This window comes from Bombus pyrosoma, linkage group LG8 (assembly GCF_014825855.1).
Source record: "Bombus pyrosoma isolate SC7728 linkage group LG8, ASM1482585v1, whole genome shotgun sequence".
Taxonomy (NCBI): Eukaryota; Metazoa; Arthropoda; class Insecta; order Hymenoptera; family Apidae; genus Bombus; species Bombus pyrosoma.
This window is the reverse complement of record NC_057777.1, coordinates 9,758,332-9,786,197: the sequence shown is the minus strand read 5'-3', so window position 1 is coordinate 9,786,197 and position 27,866 is coordinate 9,758,332. Positions and strand designations below refer to the sequence as shown.

Genomic DNA, 27,866 nt, shown 5'->3' with positions numbered 1-27,866 from the left:
ATTCGAACAAGGAAGTTAATCAGAGCGAAGGGGTAGTGCCTGCGGAAAAATAGTGGGTGTAAAATCCAAAGAAATTTGGTCTGGAAAGACGTGGCAGGCGAAATATAACCTCGTGTGAGGTTATAACAGTGAGGAAGCCATAATGGGTCGCATGACAACAGCACCGCTGCACGAGCTACCCGGAGAACTACACGGACGCAGCTATATTGGCACGCTCGCCAAAAGCGCGTTGCGCGAGCCATTTGAAAATGACAGCGACCGGTGGAAGTGGCAAGAGCGGGTGTAATTGGTCATCTTGCGCGCCCAATGGGGAAAAAAGATACAACGACCGGGAAGGATAAAGCCGCAGGGGAAAGCATGAGAGGAAAGGGTGAAGCGGAGTTGGCCAAACGACCGCCGTGGAATGGCAGACGGTCGTAAGAAGGACAAAGAAAAAAAAGAAGTCAGCGGAAACGCAACCGACGAAGATAACTCCTAGGACACAGGCGACGAGCCCGAGCGAATGGGAGCGTTATGGGAGTTATTAAGAAAAATCTGGAATGGAGAAGGGATATCAGAAGATTGGAAAAAAGTTGTACTATTTCCGATATACAAGAAGGGTGACAAGAGAGTAGCGAAGAGTTACAGAGGAGTAACGTTAATGGACACAGCATATAAGATCTATGCAGGGATACTGGACGAACGGCTAAAGGCAAAGATTGAAACCAAACTGAAAAAGAGCCAATTCGGATTCAGAAAAGGGAGAAGAGTAACCGACGCAGTGTTTGTGATAAGTCACATCATTGACAAACAGTTGAGTACAGAAAGAGGGAAGCTGTTTGCCTGTTTTGCGGACTTAAGAGCGGCGTTCGACAGGCTAAACAGAGAGAAACTGGTGGAGAAAATGAAAAAGATGGGAGTTAGCGAAAATCTAACCAGAAGAATTAAAGAACTATACACAGAAACGAAGAAGGTGGTGAGAGTCAAGAACCATAACACAGAAGCCTTTTGGACAGTGAGGGGAGTCAGACAAGGGTGTCCGCTGAGCCCGACATTATTTAACATCCACGTGGCAGGGCTGGAAGATGAACTAAGGAAAAGGCAAGCCGGGGGCATAGCGATAGGAGGAAGAAAGGTATGGTCACTGACGTACGCAGATGATATTGTGTTGGTGGGGGATAGAGAAGAGGAGCTAAAGAAGATGCTAAGGAAATTCAAGAAATTTTTAAAAGAAGCAGAATTGGAGCTAAGCACAGAAAAGATAAAAATAGTAATATTTGAAAAAAGAAGGAACAAAAGGAGACAAAGAAGATGGAATTGGGGAGAACAAGAACCAGAAGAAGTGGAGGAGATAAGATACCTAGGGTACATACTACAGAAAAACGGCAGCGATGAGAAGCACATACAAGACAGGAAAAGGAGAGCGATGAAAGCAATGAAGAAAACATGAAGCGTGGGAGAAAGAATATTCAAACAGGACTACGAGAGGAGAATGAAGATGTTTGAAGCATTAGTAGAGAGCGTGGCGCTGTTTGGAGCAGAGGTGTGGGGTTGGAACATGGAAGAAACGCTGGATAAGATAAAAAGAGGGTACGTAAAATGGATTTTAGGTTTAGATAGAACAACACCAAACTACATACTGACAGAAGAGTGCAAGATAGAAGAAATTAAGGAAAAAAGCATTAAAAAGAGCAGCAAGGTACGAGGAGAGAACCCTAGAATCGAAAAAGAAACTGGTAAAAGAGTGCATAAAGGAAAGAGAGAGAAACTGGGGAAATGGTCAGGAAGGGAAAGAACAAGAAAGAGAAACAAGGGACTAGAAGAGGTGAAAAATGGAGGGACACAGAGGAAAGCAGGAGGAGAGCAAGAAAGTTGGACAGGAGACCAAATTGCAGAAGAAAGAAGGAAGAGAGAAACAAAAGAGAGGAGGAAAAGGACAAGAGAATCCAAATACAACAGATACTACAGGAACATAACCAAAGATGAGATGCCAAAGTACTTGGAAGGGAGCATGAAGTGGAAGGACAGGAAAATTATAGCCAGATTCAGGTGTGGAAACGAGACCAAAGCGAAGGAACATTGGAAAGAGGAGGGAGAAAGAAGGTGCAGATTATGTGGAAGGGAGGTGGGATGTGGCGAGAGGGCGAGTGAGTGACAAGTGTGAGAGAGGACGGAGCCGTAAGCGTGGTCGGAATCTCTAGGAAACTGGAGAATCCGAACAAGGAAGGTAAGCAGAGCGAAGGGCTAGTGCATATGAACAATAAGGGGTACAAAATCCGAAGAAATTCGGTCGGGAAAGGCGCGACAAGCGAAATATAACCTCGTGTGAGGTTATGATAGTGAGGAAGCCACACTGGGACGCGTGACCACAGCGCTGCTGCACTCAGAGAACCACACGGACGCAACCATATTGGCACGCGCGCCGAAAGCGCGTCGTGCGGGCTATTCGAAAGTGACAGCGACTGGTGGCAGTGACAAGCGCGGGTGTAAGTGGCCATCTCGCGCACCCAATGGTGAAAGAAGAGAGGAAGGCAAGGAAGGACAAAGAGGAAAGGATGAGAAGAGAGGGTGAATCGGAGTTGGCTGTCGTGCCGACGCAGGTCAGCACCAGAAGCATGAGGAAGGCGATTCCCCCCAAGGAAGGGTTCGTATGCTCCGCATCGAATGCGGGGAACTCGAAGATTGAGGAAACGACAAAGGAAGAGGAGACCTCCGCTGTCGAGGCTCCACGCGCGAAGAAAAGGAAGACTGGTGGACCCACCGAGCTCCCCACAGAACGCGCCAAAGAGATAAAAACATCTACAACGGCGGACATAGGAGCGGAACTGATCCATCAGTCCTCCGAACTGATCAGGATGGCCAAGACAGCCCGCAACCTCAAGGGCACGCAGGTGAAGGCGCTGAGAGAAGCGGCGACATCCATGCCCTCGGGGTAACGGAGATGGTTAGAAGGGCGGACCCCGCCTCTGGCGCCCTCGCGATAATGGAAGGACGCATAGCGGCGTTGGAGGCCGAAAACGATGCGCTTCGAAAAGAGCTGGCCTCGCGCTCCACGATAGAGAAGAGCAGCGAGACAGCGAGCCTCGACGCGATCGAACACAAGATAGAAGAACTGGGCCCCTCGCTGGTCCAACGGATGGAGGAACGCATCCAGTCCATTGAGAAGAGAATGGGAAAGGAGGCCGCCCCCGAAGAGACCACGAGAAGAGACCTGGAGGAGCCTGAAGCACCAGCCACAACAACGAATGAGGAGGGACAAGCGACGGCCGCAGAATGGCAGACGATCACAGGAAGAAAAAAGAAGAAAGAGGAGACAGCCGGAAAGCAACCGGCGAAAATAACTATAAGTACAAAGAGCCTGAAAAAAGCCTTAGAGGGAGGATCGAAGAACGCGCGAGGGGGGGAAACAAGCTGCCCCCCTCACATACAACGCGAACCTCAGCGGTGACTATCACACTGAAGGACAGGTCGAGCCAATCATATGCGGAGCCAATCAGAGGCTGCGGCCAAGGATAGCGTCTCGCTGGCCGAGGTCGGAATCAGCGCCGTAAGAATGCGCAAAGCATTAACAGGAGGCGTCGTCCTGGAGGTCCCCGAGGACCAGAAAAGGGAGAAGGCCGCTGCGCTTGCAGCACGGCTGACCCAGATCCTGGATCCAAGCAAGGTCCGCGTGGCGACACCCCTCCGAGCTGCGGAAGCAAGAGTGACCTGGGTAGACATCTCCGCCACGAAGGAAGATATCAGATACACCCTAGTGAAGGAAAGCAGCTGCAAGGCGGAGGACATCCGACTGGGAGAGATCCGCTTCGCTCGAAACGGCCTTGGATCCGTATGGGTACGAGGCCCGGCCGAGGCAGTGAGGAAACTGGCACAGGCTGGCAAGATGGCCGTAGGTTGGTCGATAGCGAAGGTCAAAGCCATCGAGAGAAGACCTTTGCAATGCTACAGGTGCCTAGAGACTGGGCACATAAGCAGAATGTGCACCTCCAAGGAGGACAGGGGGTATCTATGTTGCAAGTGCGGCGGCCCGGGACACCAAGCCAGAGCGTGCACAGCAGCGAACCCGAAATGCCTGCTCTGCGAGGCGCTCGGGGCACCATCGGTAGTCAGTCGGAGCTGAGGGCGAGATGCGTCTGGGCTCGAAGACGGTACCTGAGGGCCCGCCGCTGGCAACAACGTGACGAGGAAGAAGTCTCCCGGCGCAACCAAGCGTACCGCGCGCTACGGCGCTCGCTACAGAAAACAGTTAAGGTCGCGAAGAACCGTGCGTGGTCGAAATTGGTCGAAGCGGTAGAGGCCGACCCATGGGGAAGGCCATACAAGACGGTGACGCGGAAACTTCGCGCGAAGGGATCCCTGGCAACGACGGAGATGGATCCGGAGTTGCTGCAACATACTGCATTGAGACGCTCTTCCCGCCGCAAGAGGACAGTGCAGCAGAACAGCTGCAGGACACAGCCTGGACGGGGGAGTGAACAGACGACTGGGAAGTCACGGAGGAAGAACTGTGGGAGGCGACCAGAAGAATGGCCTCCGCGATGTGGCGCCGGGCCCGGACGAAATCCCGGGCCGGATCTGGAGAGAAATAATGGTGATCATGGCTCCCAAACTTCAGTTCCTCTACTACACAAAATGTTTGAAAGAGGGAGTGTACCCCCGGGCATGGCGGACAGCAAGGCTGGTTCGGCTCCGAAAAGAGGGCCGACCGATGAATGCGCCGTCGGCGTACCGTACGATATGCCTGCTGGACGAGGTCGGTAAGATCCTCGAGAGAGTCGTCGCCGCCCGACTGGAACGACACATGGTGGGGCAAGTACCGAACTGGCATGAAAGCCAGTACTGCTTCCGGAAGGGGCGGCCCTGGAACACTTCGAGGTTCCCAGCTACCTCATTCGGCTGATCCGCGCCTACCTCGACGACAGATGGGTATGCTACGCCAGCAGGGAAGGGGAGGAAAGGCGGCCCGTCGAGCGCGGCGTACCGCAGGGTTCGGTGTCGGGGCCGATCTTGTGGATCATCACGTACGACAAGGTATTGCGCTGCCCGATGCCTCCGGGCGCGGCCATAGTGTATTACGCTGACGACACTTTGGTCCTGGTCGGGGGTCGCGGGTGGCACGAGACGTTGCGCATCGGCGAAGTCGCAACGGCCTGCGCGATACGCGCGGTGCGCGGACTGGGCCTAAGATTCTCCCCTGTGAAGTCGAAGGCCATCGCCGCGGACTCCCGCTCGCCTTCAGAATGACCCATGAGGAGTGTCCATGAGGATTTTTCCACGTGCAAAAAAAAAAAAGAGATTATGTGGAAGGGATGAAAAGGACCTTAGACATGTAATAGAAGATTGTGAAATAACAGGAGGAGCAAAGGACATGGAAAAAATATTGAATGAGACTGGGGAACGACTAATGCACTTAAGAGCAATAATAGAGAAAAGAAGGGCAAAGGCAATACAAGATGGGGTGGAATGACAGGACGGTAGCACAGCAAGGAGGCAAAAAAAAGACCAAAGTGGCAATAATGTGTAGTCATAAGTTGCAATAGATTGTAGGCATTAGTTTTAGATTAGAGGTAAAAATATGCTAAGTGCAATAAAAGAAATGTTTTGTAAAATCGAAAGTTCGTCCAAAGCCGAGAGGCACGGACTAAAAATAAATAATAATAATAAAAAAAATATTAGATACATAATATTATTTCTAACAAAAAAGATTAGCAACATTACAATGTCTAAAATATTATTCATGATTGAAATGTTTCAACGTTGTTAAAATTTTTATTGGGAAAGCTAAATTATAATCTAATTTTAGAGGTTACAAAGGCTTTCAATAATGAAATATTATGTAACATTTATTAGGAATTAAATATAAAATAACAATAATATAATCATAATAATTATGTAAGACAAAACTTGATCTCTACTATCATTATCGTGCTGCCGCATTTTGATCAATTATTGAGTAAGTACTGTACTCGGACGGACGCGAAAATAAGAGCCACGAATCGTCAAATTATTTTTGGTTAAGTCCGTACGTGTATTCTGTATTTTGGACAATTCAACACTCTGTCGGTTTTACAGAAAGTTGCTATTTAATTCCAAATCCTGCCACAGGTATTTCTTATCCTTGTTAGGGTAGAATTCATCTAAAATTATAGTTAATGTGTGCGGTCAAAATGACCGACGATTAAAGAAGTAATAGTTTTTATGATTTAACTTAGATAATGGTTAATTTATAAATGTATATAAAATGATGGACTTTCATAAAATTTCGTCCAAATTTATTTTTACTTAATTTCAATTATAGACATAAATAGAATTACACTTTTATTTATATAAAGATATATCTTATTCAACTTTGCTGCATTTTTTACAAATTATCTTCTTATCAAATGTGCATTTGCCGCATAAATATTTCCCGCATCTTAAACAAATTTTCGTAATTTTATAACCTTTACTTGAATACTAATTTTTTACTTGACAAGTTTTTTGTAGTAATGAATCTGAACTTGTTGATAGCTTTATTGCATAGTTTTTTCCCGCGATTCTTTATATAAAAGTAATTTATGCACTAGGTTTATAACAATTTCATGAATTCTCTGTAATACCATACCCCCCTACTGTTAGATACCATTGCAAATTTATTGGTTCGTAATCTTCTTCTTTCGCTCTTCTTATCAAATCATATAAACCTCATAATTTCAGCAAAGTCATTCCTGCTCATCGTTTTTGAAAAAAATACAGGTCACTAAATTTTATTCCAGAAATATGAGACATCTAAATTTTTTGCCTGATATGCACCGCGGACATATAGCAGAGCAATAAATGCATCTAGTTTTGTTGCATCTAACTCCATCTTAGTCCCCAATACTATAAATGCTTCTTCTTCCGTACATTTTATTATATGATACTTTATACGGTAATCAATGATAAGATAAAATGCTGCCTTTACTTGTCCTTTCATATATGCCGTTTAGCATATCCCTAAAAGTATTATAAACTGATGTCCTGCCAGGTTTGGGACTTGCATCTATTTCTCTCCAAACTATCCCATCGGGCCCAGTTTCGATACGTTGGTTCTCTACATCAGTCTCACCCTTTGCTGTCAACGATAATTTCATTCCTTTTTGCCCTTAAACGCTTATTTATAACATTCAACTCTGATTCGGTCGTAAATAGCTTTTCATGTGTTTCCATGCCATTTTCAGTTGCTGAAGTTTCTTGTTCATCGCACACTGAACAGCCTTCTTCTATGTCCGTTATTGTTTTTTTATATATATATTTTTTTTTTTTTTGAAAAATCTTGATATTTCTAGGGTAAATATTTATCACAAAATAATGCCATGTACGGAATACAAAATTATTGTCAAATTTAATATGCTTTACTTTTCTTTTTATAACAACTTGCTCTGTTGTTGCTTATAACAAAATGCTCTGAGATGCTTTCTGTCTGAGTTTTAGAGATAACAAATTTAGATGTCGACTAATTGACTAACAAACCGAGATGTATTCTAGTCGAAAAGACAATAGGAACTAAAAATATGATCTTTGACGGCGATATTTATATGAAAATATTGATGAATATTGACCATTCTCCACCAACGGTTACTCGAGGGTGGAGTTGGCAAAGCTTTTCCCGTGTTTCATAGCAATAAGCAATAATTCTAAGAAACGTCTCGGCTATTAAAATGTTTGTAACAATGGATTGTAAAAAGTGCTAAATTTTGTGGCGATTAGGATTAGGATTAAGTGGCTTTAGGATTATAATGGGCCTGAGTTGATATGTCTTGACAGTTGGTGGCTATCTTGATCGAGGGATGGATTGTTTTATGACAAGATTACGGGTTTAACTGCTGTTATTATTTTTTATTACTAATTTTGTTTATCATCTGACCTGAGATAGCCTTTTTCTTTGTACTGAGTGCATTTATTTTAAGAATAACTAACATATTTTGTCGGGCGGTCAAAAATAAAAGAGCAAACTAAAACTAAATACCGAAAAATATATTGTATGCATGTTTTAGAAAAATTCAGAAATTATGAAGCAATATGATAAAGTTTAAATATGATTAAATTTGTGTAGAAGTCGCGAGAGCGGTCAATTTGACCGCGCCAGTAAGTTTAGTGTTAAAACAATTAAAACAAGGAATTTTTGGTTCTGTTATTAAATGCCAAAAATATGAGTGCTTCTGCTTCCTCAATTCGATGCGTTGTTTATGACAATGTAAAAAAGAAGGTAACGGTGGACATTTTTTTCACTCGTAAACAGATAAAAATTTATCCCCTATAATTTTTTTTAATTAATGTTGTATAAAAATGTTACAGAAAAGAGATGACTGGTTTTAAACAAACTAAATACTTGAAGAGAGTATATGGCTATAAAGTGTGGAGGTTATGCTCAACAGAAAACTACTTTTTGGTACCTTGCACCTGGATATTAGTATCCAATAGACAGAATCGTACACAAATTAGATGAAGATTGTTAAAAAATTTCGTATATCAGATTGTTACTATTTTCAACAGTGTTAGAATTTAATCTTAAAGTTAAGATAAATAATCTGTGGAAGGCACAATGTTTATGTTGAAATAATATTAGGTGATATTTATTAAACAGGGTTACAGAACCAAATGTATTTAAAATATAAGTGAGTGATATGTTGACAGCTGGCCAGTAAAAAAAAAAAAAAAAAGTTACTCTCAGACTGACTGTAGGTAGTGACCTATGGTCCCTTAAAGATTTTGAACCCCACTCTACACGGTAGTATAGACAGTATTGAGTATGACCTGTGTAAGTGTCCTGTTCAAATGCCTATGTAGGTGTCTATGTGGGTAATATCGTTGTATTCCAACAAACAGGATTGTATAAAACACTGCATGATATGAAAATACCCCTGCAATTTTACGATATCAATCCGATAGTACATGTGGAAATATTCATGGCAATTTTTTTCACAGATAAGTTTACTTTACTTTCATACAACCCCAAATCACGAAAATCTGTAATTCTACTTTCCACACTGCTCCACGAACATAATACCTCTTCAACACGGGAAAGCATCAATCCGGATATGATCCATCTTTATAATCCAACGGAAAATGAAGTTAATAATTTAGATAAAATAGTTCGAGAATATTCTTGCAAACGTTGCACCTGTAACGTCAACAAATGTCTACAATCGACTCAGGAAATCTGAACCGCTTTGAACGCGACACTAACTCCCAAACCAAAGGAATAAGAATTCGGCACTTAGGCATAATATAAGCAGACAGCTAGAAGGCCTGGGTCTTGATCGAGGCTTCAGTCTTTCGGTAACGGTCTAACCGTGAACTTGTACTCGTATTATAGAACAAAGGTATCTCGAATTCTGGTTCAAGAACCCAACATATTTTTTATTATTATTTTCCTGTCATTTTTACGTGACACACCCGCTGTTAGCCATTATCGGTGTTTATGCATTATGTAGACATTATTGTATATGAAGCGGCACATGAATCATAGGACGATGCGGATCGAGAGCGACTCATGTTCTCGTTGTGCATCGAAATACGGACACCGCTTGAACGCACGAAATGTAACGATAGATAAACTCCGAGCTAAACAAAGTCACCGTTATGGGCAACCGTCGATCTAAGACGAATTCAAATTTCCCCCCCCCCCTCCCGACCAGAATAAATAAACGGACGCAATCGCGAGCGAGTCAGTTATTATCCGAGTTATAGTTCGAGTTAACACACGAATTATTTGTCCGAGTTATTATCTGCGATTAATGGAGTATACAAGTTATCGAGTTTTCCGCGAGCGATCATGCTCCATCTTTGCGAATACGTTTCTACGATATTTATATTTATTCATATTTATTTAATTTATTCTAAATATATTTGATGGGTTGCAGCAGCAATCTCTCGTTGTTCTATATTATTGATCCTCACATAATCCACTACATATATAATGCGGCATATATAAACAAATAAAAGGAAAGTTCTTTTTAGAAAAATTAGCGAAAAAAATTAGATGAACATAATCCAGTAATTTGTAACAGATATCTGACATTTGGATTATCAAATCTGTATTGCTAGATACGATTTTTGAGATGTGTTCTACAGATTAAACTTTTGTTCTTGGGATACGACAAAGAGTACAAATTATAATTTGTTAAGAAAACGCAAAAAGAAAAACTTTTGAACAGAAGAAGTTTTTGACGGGAATGGGATTAATAGATAACCGTGTCAGACAATCGTATAGGAAAACAAATTACGGCAATAGTGTCAGATGCATATTTAACAAGCCGCATTTAACCGCAAATACAACCAAAGTTAATGAGAAACTTATTATCCGGTTCTTTATAATATTAGATGCTATTAATAGCTGCCACCCAAAATGGAACATTAATATATGTGGAACATTATAGTTGGTACTAACCGGTAACTTACTTGTAAGTAACTGTACATTAAATTTTGATTCGTGGACCACAAATAGTGAAAAATTTTACACTTCCAATTAGTGAGTTTTGAGAGATAGCCTTGGAATGCCGCAAGAAAAATATAAGGAAATACTGAAAGGACTTTATACAGAAAAAATCTTTGTTACATTCAAATAAGGATCTTTTTGACCTCCTATTAACGTCATTCGATCCTATTCTAATAATGAAAGACGCAAAAACTAATAGAGAAAAACGTTTAGAGTTCGTTAAAACCTATTAAATCATGATACAAATTTTTGAAAATGTGTCATATTTTCCAATGATACGAAAATAAATTTATTTGATGCGAACTTTAAACGTTTTTCTTTATTGACTTTTGAGACGTAAGGTTTCTTCCTTATAGATCTCGGTCACTACCATGATGCTCTTCTCTCCCTAATATTCTTCTGATTGCTTCCTCAGATATTTTCCAATTCTTCTTGTAGCTTCAGTTGTCAAATTTTTCATATTAATTCAGAGATTCATTTTAGTTTGTCTGCAGATAAATCTATGATTGCTGTCTTCTTCTACTACTTTCAGGTTTATTATAAACTGTTTCTTTGTACCTATAATTATTTATAATTTATGGCCTAGCGGAATTGATTTTTTAATTTGACCTGGACTCGAACAATACCTACGGAATGGTGCTTTCTCATGAGCCCAATAAATCATTTTTATCCAAGAAGTTTGGATTAATATTAATTATACATTTGACAATAAAATAAATGGAAGAAATGTTAGATAGCGTAAGATTCGAAATAAATAAAATACACTTAATGAAGTATTCGAATATACAGAAGAAAAAATCCATTACATATATTGTATTTCAATATACAAAGCACCAACATTCGACGAAGAAAATGATTATTATTCAGATTTTAAAATTACCATACTGCCACTATATCATACCAATTTACATATCATCCATGTGTGTATTACACGAATTACTTTCATTTCAATTTATTATAATATACATATTTGTTATATATATATATATATATATATATATATATATATATATATATATATTGTACGTAATATGTAATATATATCATTTATTTATAAGAACGCAACATTTTCTTCATCGAACGCAGTGTCGAGATATTCGCGAAGCTTTACTTAACTTTCTGTCTTTGAGCGCAAAGACGATAGAACCATGATGATATATCTGTGACAAGAGATATTGCAAAAACGTACCGTATTCTGTAACTCTAAATGAAAAATATAAGAGATAGTAATAAAAATCTCCTCACTAAATTGTCCGAAATCCGGTGAACTTCAGCTCCTTACTACTGAACCGTATTCCTTGTAATCCGAACAACATTTATATTCGAAGGCCCGATAATATTAGCTTTTTTATTCTTTGCTTCGCTAAATTCTATTTCTTGTCTACCAGTCGCGTTCAGGTGGTGATTATATAAAAGAAAACGAAAACAGGGTGACTGTTACCCGAAGAAAGAAAGGGAAACATTTTTAAAACTTAGTAGCGCGATCAATGATCGACCATAATCGATCAAAATATTTCAAATGACTAATTACTCGCCCTACAAAGTCGCGGTGAACTTTATCTTTTTCTATACGCACACTAAGCATATAGATATAGATCTCACCCCGATTATTCTGATTATATTTTTAATGCGGCGAGTACCGCATCGAGCGTTATCAATTTGTGATTCATTTGTAAAGATGCACAGACCTATATGATTTAGTAGATACGTACGGATAAAAAAGGGAACGCATGATTATATGCATTCTGTAATGAAAATAATAAAATGGGACTCACCATTTCAGCATAGGAGAAGGTGGAGGATGATACGCTTCAGTGAGGAATATATTTATTTGGGCGTTGCAAGTTTCATGCACAAATTTTAGAAGATCCAAAGACTTTGGAAGCCCTGAGAAATTATAAAAAATTAGAAAAACTAAGTGAAAATATCATAATTGAAGCATAATTATTTCATAAAAGGGTAATATTAAATTATAAACCATATATATATATACACATAATACATATATATATATATTATTATACTGTTATATACTGTATTATATTATAAAATTAAGTTAAAATGTTACAACACTGTATCATTGTTTGCTTGCATTTCATCAAATGTTTTTAAATAAGAGAATTTTAACAAAAACAAATAACATAGAGTACTAAAATGAAAATTTTTGTTATAGTATATTTTATTTATAAATTATACATGAATTTATAACTATAATTTTCAGGATTCCATAAAATATTCGCAAGATCTATCTTATTTTACATGCTACAACTTTAAAATGGAGTTTTATCTAAGGTACGTGCTTTAAGCAAATCCCTCCGTCAATCATTGATCAATGAAATCGATCGTCTTCTTAAAATCTGAATGACGATAGGAAAACTCATTTGAAAATATCAAGATATAATTCTGTAAGCATAGACAGGGCGGGATTTCCTGTTTTTATGTGTGGTAACTCTAGCAGGAAGAGAGTACTATCAATTGATCTTCTCGGAAGAAAGATTACATACAATTAGAGTCGAACTTCATTTAGGTCAAATCGTTTAATTATCTAATAATCCATCAAACATAGGTGCTTCATATGTTTTGGATGACTAAAGTATAATTTCACTTCATATAGTTCTTGATAAGGCAAAGGTTTCTAAAATTAAGAAAAACGTGGATTATATTATAAATTACGACAAAAAAGTAAAAGAGCCAACAAAACTTCAATATTTCAATTTTCAATGCTTATTTATTAGAAGTTAATACTATTAATAGGTGTAATAAATAAAAGTTGGCTTTTAACACGTATTAAAGTACCGAAAATCTGTCTTCTTAACATTACGGATAGTAGAGGCGTACTAATATGGAGAAGTCACAGTCGATGGATCATCGATTTTAATGAAATTTGTTCTGATGAATCTAGCAAAATATTCTCCCGTTTTTGTAAATACTCATTACCTGAAGAGATATTAAATATAATCAGTCCAAATTAAAGAAGCAATAAGTTACTTTTAATTCTGAATTCATGAGGTGGACAGACAGATGTTGTTCACTTTAATGGTATTTTTACAGATGTCAATGTAAGTTGTACACTAACGTTAGATATTATAACGCAACATTATACTCCTTATCGTCAACCCTATGACGTTTACTTCTTTCGCCATATAAAGAATTTTATAACAAAAATTATAAAATTTTTTCAAATTCAACTGTAACTTTGCAAACTGGCCACGAATTATCAAGCAGATAAGATGCAATAAAGATACATTCTTTGATTCGTCACCGGCTGTATGCACCAATTTTTACAAGCATAATATTGTTGATATATGACAAATTTAACATTCAGTACATACATTTTTCTTAATATTGACCAAGTATAAGATTTCTTTTTTTTTTTTGGTAGTTTATATATAATCAATTCTCATTGAGAATTATAAGTAACTTCTTCTGGCGTGGCATTGTAACTTGGATTATAAAAGTTTATAGTATGTTCGATTCTAGTTGAATCTAATGCTTCAATCTAAAGGGTATTTTCTTTTTAGTCTGTGGATCTGATCCGTCGTGTCAAGTAGTTGGGTAACTAATGGATTATGATGATTGTTAACTCTTATATTATATCTGTTTCTGAACTTGTATATTTCTTCCTAAACCGTGGATATCTTGAGGTCGCGATGGATTTTTTCGTTGGTAACATACCAAGGTGCATCTATTAAGGATCTTAGAGTTTTTTATGGGAATCGTTTGAATTCCTAGAGAATTTCTATGTTGGAATTACTCACTGTTCCCCATAGTTGGATCCCATAGGTCCAAACAAGTTTTAATATGGCTTTATATAGCATTATTTTGCTCTGCGTGCTTAAGTTGGAACGTCGGCCAATGAGCCAGTAGAATTTGTTAAGTTTAGCCTTGAGTTGCTTCGATTTATCTATAATGTGTTGTTTCCATGTCAATCTCCTGTCCAGAGTCATGCTCAGATATCTGACGTAAAGGTTACATGTGTGGATTTGTTTTCATTAATTTTGAAGCCCCATTTGTGGAACCACTTTTCCACCGAGTCGAGACCTCGCTGAAGAGTGGAGAATGCAATTATCGGATCTGTGTGGGATGCTAGTAGCGCTGTGTCACCAGCAAATGTCGCTGTGGTTATCTCTGTTAAGGTTGGTAAATCGACAGTGTAGATGGAGAACAGCAGGGTTCCAAGGACGCTGCCTTGGGGTATGCCAGCTTCTATTGGAAATGTTGCGGTTGTGGCGTCTAAGTATTTTACCACGAATTGTCTACTGGTTAAGTAGGATTTTAGGATGGAGTAGTAGGTGTCTGGTAATATTTTCTTTAGTTTGAACAAGTCACTTGTCACACACACTATGTCGAATGTCTGTTGAATGTCTAGGAATACTGCAGAACAATAGTTTTTCTTTTCTAGGTTTTGACTTATGTGTTATACGGTGAATTTGCTCTATCGTTGAATGTTGCTTCCGAAAACCGAACTGGTGATCTGGCAGTTTTTTTCAAATCCTCTAAGAGTGGAAGGAGTCGATTCGTGAGTATCTTCTCGAATAGTTTTGATAAATAAGGTAGAAGACTAATTGTGCGATAGGAGCTAGTTTCGTATATTGGTTTTCCAGGCTTAGGGATGAGAGTAATCAGTGATATTTTCCAAGGCTTAGGATAATATTCAAGGCGAAGGATTGCGTTAAAAATTGATGTGATGAGTGAAATTATTTTTATAGGAAGTTCCTTGATTGCTTTATTACTTATTTAGTCATGCCCCGATGCTTTCCTGGGATTTAGGCGACGGATTAATTCTGTAACTTCTAAAGAAGTGAAAAATTCAATAGGAGGAGACATTTTGAAGGAAGAGTGCAGGTATTCCATTATTTCCAGGGAAATACTGGAGGAATGAGGTTTAAATACATTGGATACATGTTCAGCGAACAGGTTGGCTTTTTCTTTAGGGCTACGTGCCCATCCATCTTGCGGACAGCAAATTGGAGGGATTATTTGTCTGCACGTTTCAGCACTCAACAGCAAACTCCAAGTATGAAATAGCTTAGATAATGCGAAAAGAGCAGAGTACTTTTCAAGCAAATAGTTCATGATATCGCATTTATCAATTTCATTATAAGCAAGTTATAAATAATTTGTGCATTAAACGTTTTAAAAATGACTTGCTACTTTCAGTTTCTAATAAATTAATATAAACTATAAAACATAATTCTGGAAAATATTTATGGATAATAAATGGATACTCAGTCATATCATTCTAATCAATTATATTTATGAATAACTTATAAATTAATCGTTTTAGAGATAATTATGGGAAATTAATGTTACTTTTTAAATATTCAGATTTACTGTAAGTTATGTATCATATAGATGACATAGAAGCACAATTATTAATTGTTACAGATTAAGTATTTAATAAAAAATTTTATAATATTTATATAGCATTTATATATGTGGCGGCAATCGACAACACAAATACCGCCACTAACTAGCAACGGACGACGGTAGCGCAGTGGTTAGCGCCTTAGGTTACGAACGTTCGGATCCCGGGATTGAATCCCGGCGACCGAAGTCCGATTTTTCTTCCACGATTCTTAAATAGGGAGAAAAATACTGCAGTACCCCCCAACAGCAGCGCGGCATCTACAACCAGCAGCAACTAATACCACGGACTACTCACATACACAGCCACCTCATATATTATATGTGAAATTTTAATTTTAGACTGAAACATTTCAAATTATAACCGTAAAAAATTCAAAAGACACTGTAGGTACAATATATGTATGTACTTGACTCAAGGTTGTATCGTAACAAAAAATATGTAAGCGCTCATTGTTAGAGATATGAGATGTTTACACTGAATGACCGCAACGACTGTTATATGTTCGATAAATTCGATTTATTTCAAAAACTACTCCTATAACTCTGTATAAGTCTTCAGAATTATTCCTTCGCTATTTTTTTAATATTTAAAAATTATTATACATACAATGTAGTGTAACACAATTATCAATTATTATTAAGTATTTCATAAATATTTGTATTTTTTTAGCGAAATACTCTCTTTATAATTTTCTTATAATACTACAATGATTCTGTTCGGAATTCTCTATCTTTTCACATTCTTTTGTCTTATGTTATTTAAAGTAGAAATTATAATTCTTGTTTATGTATTCATGTGTGATAAATTGACAAGGTAAATTCTCTTTTAAATAGGGAAATATGCTTCTGAATTTCTTTTAGCGGAATTTTTCATGTAAATTATAATTTTTCTTTTAGATAAAGAAAGAAAGAAGAACGAAAAGGTTATAAAAGGAGTCTATATGGTAAATAAATATCCAATTCATAAAATCAAAGTATATGTACCTTTGTAATATACAATGCTGTTCTCCTATTTTGTCGTTATTTGTGGTAGTAGATAGATTTCTTGAAATAACAATGGCATCTGTCCATGATGGTTTGAGTCATCTGAAAAGTGCATATTTTTATTAATACATTTAACGTATATTAAAAGTAATGTAATAAATATGATATATTATAAATATTATATTTATTGTGCCATGTCATAATACATGTTACAACGGAAAATAAAGAAACACTACTAGAAAAGAAAAGTAAGTTACAATCATATCTTACCAGCAAGGCCTGCTGAAGAACGACTCGTGCGACTATCGACTCAACAGTTAATGAGATCGAAATCGACTAACATTACCGTCTAGGGTCCTATTCCATTACGCAGGTTTATTGCGTGCGCAGTAATACCCAATAGAAAAGTAGCTTAAGAGGAAAGGATGATTCTAAAAATTATTTTGGCTTATTTCTATTCGAATTTTTTAAACAAAACGGGATATAAACAAAGAATAATTTTAATTATTTTTTAGAGGATAATACAAAATTTAATATATCTTTTGAACTTTTTATTAAGTTAAATGCATGAAGATATTGCCAACTTAAGAAATTCTAAAGATAATATGTAAAAATGAAACGCTTATTTTATCTGAAATAATACACATTTGAACAGACGTACAAATAGTGGTTACGTAATTAAACCTAAAAAATTAAGTTATTTAAATAAATTTATTACATACATAAGTTTATTGCAGAAAATGGATATGTAGGGGAATTTTTCATTAAATGCTCTCATAATTTCGTAAAGCGTGCCCGAGAGTCCTCTCTAAATTATTATAAAATCCTCGGTTTATAAAAACTTATAAAGTATATGATTTAAAACGAATTATAAGTAACAGAAAATTTGTTTCCTTAATTTCAACAAAATAACGAGCATTCTTAAGCGAAATTTTTTTATTCTTCTTACAGTCATTCTATTAATTTTAGTTTTCACCACGTTCATTGCTTATTCCGTTTTATCATATATTTTACTATTATCATATCTTTCAATATTTCCTAACAGGTGTAAAAAATGTATTTCTTAGTAAATTTCTATTTAGTTTGAAGAATTAAAAATTGGAGTCATTCGTCATAGAATATTTCTATTTTCTACAACGCATGAAAGAAATAAAAATTTTAAATAACCAAGATTTATTATGTGTTTATATTTCGCTTATATTATTTATTTAAAATTATTTTTACTACCACCATAATTGTATATGTATTGATGTATTTGATTGGTAAATGGAAAATACTGTCTCTTAAAATTTGTATTCTATAAGGGTTTACAAAATAGTATAGAAAAGAAAACATAAAAGTGTTAATTAGGATTAGAAGTAGGAAATAATTCTTTCTTCTAACTTTGATATCACTCTTTCCTGGTAATTATCAGTGGCACTTCATTTACGAAGACGATGTACAGATCTTGCGTAATTATATTCTCGATATTCATATTTAAGTATGTATTTACACGTGCAAGACTCTCGATGTCGAGAACACGTAATACGATAAAATATGTAAACTATTTTTAAATCGACGATAAGTTTCCAATAACCTTTGAAGAGTAGAAAAAGTCTACAAAAGAACTCCAACAAACCTTCACAGTTATATACAAACCTCATATATACAGCTTCAGTTTTTTCCATAAGATTATCTTTTTTTTCTCTTGTCGTCCTTTTGTCTTTAACATTAATGTTTACATTGTCTGTTTCTTTCGGGCAATGTTTTGCGAATGTACGAAAATAGCTTTTAACAATCTTTTGACAACGCCGCCGCCTTGGTTAATTTATATGAATATAATTCGTTAATTGTCAATTGTTTNGAGATCTAATATTTATGAGTCGAAAAACGTATGAAGTATTTCTTCATCTCAAGTCCCCTCCGTTTAAATTCGTCTGTACATTTTTGTTTTCTTCAACATACTCTTAGTTATTTGCAATTGTTACGTTACCGCTTTATCGACAGTTTTCTTTGTTTGTATTTAAAGCAAGAAGATGATCGAAAATGCCCTCCTCGTTTTCCTTAGCCTTCTCTTTAACGCTTCATTTACTTTTGCTTCAAAGCTTCTACTTCACCTGGGTCTAGTAAACAATAGATTTTATTTGTAGAAACATATAACAAAGAATTGAAGATATTTAATCGAACTAAAATTAATTTTAATTATCATGAAATGTTATAAGATTTGATAATTTCTATGCAGTTGTATCAATCTATAGTTATTACGATACAATGTAACAATGCTGTTTTCGAATTAAATTGTAACGATAAAAAAGGAATGAAAGAAATATGTAGTCTTTTACAGTTATGACAACTTCTATTGGCTTTCGCAGCTCTCTTTTCAAACTAGCCTGTTACCATTAGCCATATTATGTATTTTCATCACTCGATAAATTAATCATAGATTCGATGATTATATTATACATACATATATACATAAATATATATTTATATCTAATTAGAATATGCTACGCACTAATGCAAATAAGTATTTTTGACGTGTTGTTAATTGTAATTGTATTTGTACAACAGTAAAAAAACGCAGTTAGTTAAATCTTTTGTACAGATTTTTTATTTATTTGCTTATCAAAATTAAAATTAAAATCTATAAAGTTGAAAAGAGGACATCTATTAAGCCTCGCAAAAACCTATCCTGAAATAGATACACAATTTTCTATAAGTTCTATACGTATTAAATAAATAGCGAACGTTAGAGCTGCTAATGTTTGCTAATGACCTTGTTACAATTTATTTTTAAGACGAAAATGTGGAATAGAAAAATTTTGTTCCGGTTTACGTAAAATTACATTTTTGTTATATCAACATGCTGTTTTACAATAAAGTTTATATGAGTTTGAAGACTTTGTAATCCCAACATAAATTTCTGTTGATAATAACTTTGAGACTCGCATTATAATCAAATATCAACCGTTTAAAATCGGCAGTTTACGGGATACGAATACTTTTGTGACTTACTCTGTGATGGCACAAAGTTAGGGAAGCTCTCTCTTGAGCAAAGAGGGTGTCCCTTTGTTTAAGAAAATTACGTTCCGTACTTTAACGGCTTCAATTTGAAGGTATGACTCAATCATATTTCATCTTTCTACAAAACTGCTGTTACCTGTATTAGTATATCTCTCATACTAGCTTGTACATTATATTAGAACTAATAAACTGTATTGCGTGTATTTCCTTTCATGGATAGCAATAGAGGAAAGAGGATTAAACGAGAACGGGAGAATTAAATCGATACGGTTATATTATCTTATAAAAATTGTGGATACAAATGAAGTTGAAATTGAGGAGTCGGGTGCTTAATGTGCCATGTAAATATGTGCTGTTTATTCGACCATTTGCGGAGAGACGCGATCGCGGGAAAGCACGTCAACGGGAATCGTAAATTCCCGTTACGATTAGATAATCGATGCCATGAACTGATCGATCCCCTGATTTCTGTTACGATAATAGGGGTGGCTCAAATGAGTTTACACTGATTTAACACATATAAATTAATGTTTATTCCAACAACTTTGCAAAGAAGATAGTTACACTGATGCGTATATACAAGTGTATATGTAAATAAGTGATTGATTTAAAGGTAGAAACTCGGTAATGACATGTTCACTATTCTAACCATGAAGAATAAGTAAGTAAAGTGACGATGCTGTGTCGGAGGAAAGCTAGTGATGAGTGTGTCTAACGCAAGGGACCATCGGATTTGTTGATGACAATTTTGGTTAGGAAAGTGAGGGCAATAGATATTGCTTCTGATTTGGTAAAAGAAGGTTGATGAACTAGGAAGGATCTTAGCCGCCCTCGATAGAAAGTTGCTAGTGGGAAGTCTCATACGTGAGAAAAACTAACTTTCCCGTGTCTTCCCGTAGTAAACAATAAGCTTTAGAAACGATTCAGTAAAGAGATGTTTGTTCGGTCTGATGGACCTTAGCTAGAAAATTCCTGAGACTTATGATAGGTTCTTAAGACTATTGAGGGTACGCAGTAAGGATATGCGGACACCTGGTTGTCATCTTGCCCGCGGTGTGTGGCCTGATCTAGGTAGGGAATTTACGACTCCCGTTGACGAATAAACAACGTTACCAATGATTACAAGTTAATCAATCTCTGATTGACACCGTAACCTTGACTCGTCTATCTACTGAACGCACTGGAAGATTCCCCTTCTAACCCCTTGCCGTACCATACTCGAAAGAATGAGGCCCAAACGTTGCGCCTGAATGATCGGGAAAGGAGCTGAAGTGGCGGAGACAGAGTCGGAACTTGAAACATAATATCGTGCGACTGAGTGCGTTAAGACCACGAGCCTGACTCGTGATATTCAAGTTTGGCTCAGAATTCTCATCACGACTCAGATTCGTAAAAGTATGGTAAAGGGTTAAAACCAACCAGACTCGCTTCGCAATAGCGTTACGATATTTGTAATCGCTAAACGATATTCACTGCACCCCGACTATCCATCACGTCAATCGAGGCACACGTGCAAAAGTGCGCTTACTTCGATTTATGCGCGGCGAAAATTGCTACGCTATTCTGTTGCTAGGCTTCCGAAATTGCAAAGGTATGGTCCTATTTATGATTACCCCATGCAAAATCCGAGGCTGTCACCAAAGTTTAACGACGAGACGTAACATATGCTTACATCCAAAATTGATTCAGTTAAATGTGTTTCTCTCGAATACATAAAGCTTTTACCGCCATCGTGCTAACAAACCATTTACTAATATAGAGGAATCTGATTTACTTCTTTGCCTTTTTGATTTATAATCAGGGAATACGATCCCGGAGATTATTCATCTTGGGATTTCGGGATTGGGAAATAGAAAGTTTCAATAATTAAAATGATTTATTATGGATAACAGATCTAAATCTTTATTTAAAGTGAATAAATTCACTTTCCATCGTTACATAGAGGAACGTAAATTAAAATCATGTTCATAAAATAATTGAAACAAAAATAATTAACCAATACAGCAATAAAAACAGCAGGACAATTAAAAATAATAAAGTCTAAATAAGTAATACCAGTAAACCGTTAAGAAGATTTTTGGAAATGCGAACGAATGAACAGCAACGCATAGCGTATTATTTCCAATACAACTGGCTGCTGAATATATTCGCTCTGCTTCAACGTTCGTAGAAAAAATTAACAACAAATATTGTTATGCTAATTCTAGATGATGTTCACGGGTTCTAATATCCTTAAAGAGACTCATTTCTTTTTTTATACTCGTTAACTGATTAACTGCATTTGACAACTATACACGCGAAACAAAAACTTTATTTCGGTGCGTTTGTCATGTAAAGTAAAACATTACCAATTACTATAAAATTTCTAAATTTTAGTACAGAGTAATAAAAATGTCATTTAGTAGTATGTTTACTTTATGTTGCCAATAAAACAGCTATGTATTTTATGAAGAAAAATTTAATTACTTTCCTTAGTATATCGGTTATTCCCCGTGTAATGTATCTCTTCTTACAAACTAAGTTGATTTTTTCCCAGTTATACCGGGTATCCCAGAAATATTTGCGTAATTTTGTCTACTTACAAATTGGGTGGATATTTTACTGTGTATATCGGGTATTTTCCGATAACAATTGAAATATATATTATTAAACTATTTGATCGAATGTGTTGAACAAATTATTGAGGAATATACAATTCAAGAAACACAAACTTCGAAAGTTGGTCGACCAATTACGAGGTCAACTGCAAAACCTACACGTCTTATGGGAAAACATTTCCCTAATTTTATTTCATACCAGTTACATCATCAAAGGCAAATCCATTTCGAAAATTGTTAAAAAAATGGAATTCATAATAAGTCGCGGTACTAGTACTGGACCTCTGAAGTACCACTTTTTGTGATACTGTATTTCGAAAAATACCACACTGAGAAGGTCAACTGAATTTCTTATATCTCTTTTTAATTTTTCTTGGTTATGAATTTTATTGTTTGTTACAATTTTGAAACTTTTTCATATAAACTTCAAACTCATATAAACTTTATTGCAAAACATGTCGATATAACAAAAATGTAATTTTACGTAAACCGGAACAAAATTTTTCTATTCCACATTTTCGTCTTAAAAATAAATTGTAACAAGGTCATTAGCAAACATTAGCAGCTCTAACGTTCGCTATTTATTTAATACGTATAGAACTTATAGAAAATTGTGTATCTATTTCAGGATAGGTTTTTGCGGGGCTTAATAGATGTCCTCTTTTCAACTTTATAGATTCTAATTTTAATTTTAATAAGCAAATAAGTAAAAAACCTGTACAAAAGATTTAACTGACTGCGTTTTTTTACTGTTGTATAATTAGAATTAACAACGCATTAAAAATACTCATTTGTATTAGTGCGTAGCATATTCTAATTAGATATATATGACTATTTGATTAACTAAATTTTATGCCGTCTTCAGTTTCTATTGCACTATTAGTTTACTTCCTTGCTGAAATCCAATAATATTCTATAATTACAGCTTAAAAATATCTGTGAATAGGAAGAGAGAGAAGATGAATAGATTAACGATATAACTTATTTTCGTTGTTTCGATGTTTGTGTAAAATCGCTCAAACAAATTCCAAAATTTTTGCGAACGGGAACATTTTCTATAGTGGAACATCCTCTAAAAAATGTAAAATACGAAAAAAAAGCTTAAAGGAACTCTTCTTGCAATAATAATAATTTGCAATAAGGAAATCGAAAAGTGTCTGAACGGATTGGAGGAACATAATTAAAACATAATTAAAATGATTAAAAAATATTTCAATTATTCTAATATAATTCATATTTTACAAGGTTGAATATGGTATTAATTTTGACTGTTTAGTAATAATTATCTTTTTTGAACGATTACAGTTGATGAATCAAGAAATTGGAAGATGAGAACAAATCTGCAAACGCGAACATCTCAGAGTTAACAAAACCATTTGACCCTTTCGCTTAATCAAATCATTGTGAGGAATATAAAACTAATAAACGATACTATGCTCGTACTATGGATGATAAATTTAACGAAGAAGTAGGATAATTAATGTTTATGCCGCAATTTGATTACAATTAATTTATCTTTAACCGTAATAACATTTTACAACATATGTGCATTTTGAATCAGATCAAACACTTTTAATGGGCAAGATTACAAGAATTGAAAGTCACTAACAAACAACTTCAAAAACACATTACAGCTTTCGAAGCGAACGACTCAATGTCATGCTCTAGTGGCGTTTTTCAACACCTACAGAGACTATGCTAAAGCAAACTTGTGGTGATATCATGCAAGAAACTCAAGTATGTACGAGAGTTAGCTTTCACATTTTTATTAAGCGTATTTTTATTTTCTTGTTTTGTTTTAGACAATTCGTTCAAAAAGGAGGAAATTTATTTTAAATTTGAATGCGCTTGTAGGGACTCGTGTGTCTATTGAACAATAATTTTCTAGATTCTGTTTTCCAAATTCTATAATTTTTACTTCTATTTTTTTTAAACAATTAAATTGATAAAGTAGCACATAAAGTAGCTGACGTTTCCAATGAACTATAATTAACAAAATAAGTATATACTTAAACTTACGTTATCGTTTAGTAACCGATCTTTTGGAAGTTTCCTTTATTGTATAAATTAAATGCATAATTAGAATATCATACTGAAAATGTAATAAAAATTGACGGATACATTAATTATTTTCTAGAATTAGACTAAAGTTGAAAATGGTGCCAAATTATACTATATTAAAACATAAATTTGAAATTTATATCTATTTCAGAATTCGCAATACTGGTTACTCGTAAATTATTCAAGCATTGATGAGCCCCAACAAATCAAGGTATTCACCAGATTTAAAGATTGAAGGTGATACGGCTATTACAACTATGAGACAATTACAAGACACTTTGAAAATCATCGAATCTATGATTAATTTATCGAGTGATGAAAATACATAATATGGCTAATGGTAACAGGCTAGTTTGAAAAGAGAGCTGCGAAAGCCAATAGAAGTTGTCATAACTGTAAAAGACTACATATTTCTTTCATTCCTTTTTTATCGTTACAATTTAATTCGAAAACAGCATTGTTACATTGTATCGTAATAACTATAGATTGATACAACTGCATAGAAATTATCAAATCTTATAACATTTCATGATAATTAAAATTAATTTTAGTTCGATTAAATATCTTCAATTCTTTGTTATATGTTTCTACAAATAAAATCTATTGTTTACTAGACCCAGGTGAAGTAGAAGCTTTGAAGCAAAAGTAAATGAAGCGTTAAAGAGAAGGCTAAGGAAAACGAGGAGGGCATTTTCGATCATCTTCTTGCTTTAAATACAAACAAAGAAAACTGTCGATAAAGCGGTAACGTAACAATTGCAAATAACTAAGAGTATGTTGAAGAAAACAAAAATGTACAGACGAATTTAAACGGAGGGGACTTGAGATGAAGAAATACTTCATACGTTTTTCGACTCATAAATATTAGATCTCAAACAATTGACAATTAACGAATTATATTCATATAAATTAACCAAGGCGGCGGCGTTGTCAAAAGATTGTTAAAAGCTATTTTCGTACATTCGCAAAACATTGCCCGAAAGAAACAGACAATGTAAACATTAATGTTAAAGACAAAAGGACGACAAGAGAAAAAAAAGATAATCTTATGGAAAAAACTGAAGCTGTATATNGTGAGGTTTGTGTATAACTGTGAAGGTTTGTTGGAGTTCTTTTGTAGACTTTTTCTACTCTTCAAAGGTTATTGGAAACTTATCGTCGATTTAAAAATAGTTTACATATTTTATCGTATTACGTGTTCTCGACATCGAGAGTCTTGCACGTGTAAATACATACTTAAATATGAATATCGAGAATATAATTACGCAAGATCTGTACATCGTCTTCGTAAATGAAGTGCCACTGATAATTACCAGGAAAGAGTGATATCAAAGTTAGAAGAAAGAATTATTTCCTACTTCTAATCCTAATTAACACTTTTATGTTTTCTTTTCTATACTATTTTGTAAACCCTTGTCGAATACAAATTTTAAGAGACACTATTTTCCATTTACTATCAAATACATATACAATTATGGTGGTAGTAAAAATAATTTTAAATAAATAATATAAGCGAAATATAAACACATAATAAATCTTGGTTATTTAAAATTTTTATTTCTTTCATGCGTTGTAGAAAATAAAAATATTCTATGACGAATGACTCCAATTTTTAATTCTTCAAACTAAATAGAAATTTACTAAGAAATACATTTTTTACACCTGTTAGGAAATATTGAAAGATATGATAATAGTAAAATATATGATAAAACGGAATAAGCAATGAACGTGGTGAAAACTAAAATTAATAGAATGACTGTAAGAAGGTTTATTGCTCGTCACTGTAAACACAGCAAAAGCGTGTTTTTCCATGTACGATACTCGGAGGTCGCTTCCATCCGCGACCGAACGTTGGTAGGGTGCGGCCACCAGCCATTGCTAGTTTTCCTTCTCGACATCATCGTCGCCGATCGTCATTTGCTATCAACTCTTCAGTCAGAACACACTTCAACTTGTGATCCGCTCTTCGGTAAGAATACTACAACATTGCTTCGGTCGCAACACTCACAGACACTTTTATCATTCAAAAGTTGTTGGAAATAAATAATGATATTTAAACTGTGAACTCTTCGGTGTCAAAATCATATAGCGGAGTCATAAAAACGCAATGCTGAGAAACAGCTGGGAAACAGAAAATGCGTGAGCAAGCTGTAGATTTGACAGAGAAACTTGATTCTGAATGAAGCGACTAATAAAATCGTTGAAGAAACAGCTACAACACAGAAAAAAGGCAGACGATTATAACATTGCAGTACGCAAGTTGTAGCCGAGATCTTATTAAGAGAGAATCGAAAATAGAGAAGAAGAAATCTGTGAAAAGGAAATTACCTGAAAGTCGTAACAGTAAAATCTCAGGATTTGATTGTTCTGAAGAAGGTAACTTATCGAAAAGAGTGAGAATCTTATAGCGAAGAAAAAAAAGAGTTAAACAAAAGCAATATGATAATTGGTTCAAAAGGAAAATCAAGAACTAGCGTTTTGAAATTGAATGGTGAGACTAGCAAACAAGAAATTGAAGATGGCTTTTTAAAAATGAAAAATGTCATGGAGAGTGCAAGGAAGGAATTACCTTACACGTATAAAGTTCTAGAAACTTTTGAGGACTTACAAGAATTTTTGCAAAATTACAACCAAAATTATCAGTCAATTATCATAATATATAATATAATATATATAAAAGTGTAGTTAAAGGTTTCCAAATTATTGACAGGTAATATATAACTTTCTAATAAAATTTATTTACTTGTATTATATCTATATTATATTACACATATTTATTTCAGATTGTCTTCTTCCTTATACGATCTTGCTTATCTAAATCCACGGAATGCCAAATCTTTTATACAAGAAATATACGACTCTGAGAAAAGAAGTAAGAAGAAATACGCTGGCCTGGATACAGTATGTTTACAGTATGTTTATAATTTTATTAAAAATATATATTCAGACATCCTGTAACTCCTGCCTGTGCAATATTTATGTCTGAAATACTATTTAGATGTCGTATTAAAAATGAAATAGATATTTTAAAGAGTCTTTTTATACGTACTCTTATATTAGAGGTAATTGTTACTACCACTGTCATATTTTTATAATCGAACACATCATCTAGAAATGCAATACACTATATTAATAATATTCCATTCACATTCATGGTATACAGTATTAAGTAAGCGATTTGCTCCATCTGTGATAAACAGTTTTCTTGCGCGGGGATTTTCTCCACCATCTTCTGTTGGGACTTTGTCATTTATAGTTTCTAGCGTAAAACCATCATCAAGATCATCTGCAGATCTGTGTTTAATCTCATTATTTGTATTATTTACATGTCCTTTCATTCTTTCCAGGCGATCTGCTTCTAAAGCTTCCAATTTTTACTTCTCCTCTTTCACAATCCCTTCTTCAGATCTTAA

General features: G+C 35.5%; 1 long non-coding RNA gene across 1 annotated transcript in view; it reads right to left on the bottom strand.

Moving 5' to 3' along the window:
• The window catches only part of LOC122570422, a 43,348-nt gene extending 26,239 nt beyond the window's left edge, over window positions 1-17,109 (bottom strand). The window contains exons 1-3 of the long non-coding RNA XR_006317812.1: window positions 17,063-17,109; window positions 16,793-16,894; window positions 12,214-12,325 (exon numbers count right to left, since the gene is read on the bottom strand). This is a non-coding gene — a long non-coding RNA (uncharacterized LOC122570422). The remainder of the gene's footprint in view (window positions 1-12,213; window positions 12,326-16,792; window positions 16,895-17,062) is intronic.
• Between the last annotated feature and the right edge of the window lie 10,757 nt (window positions 17,110-27,866).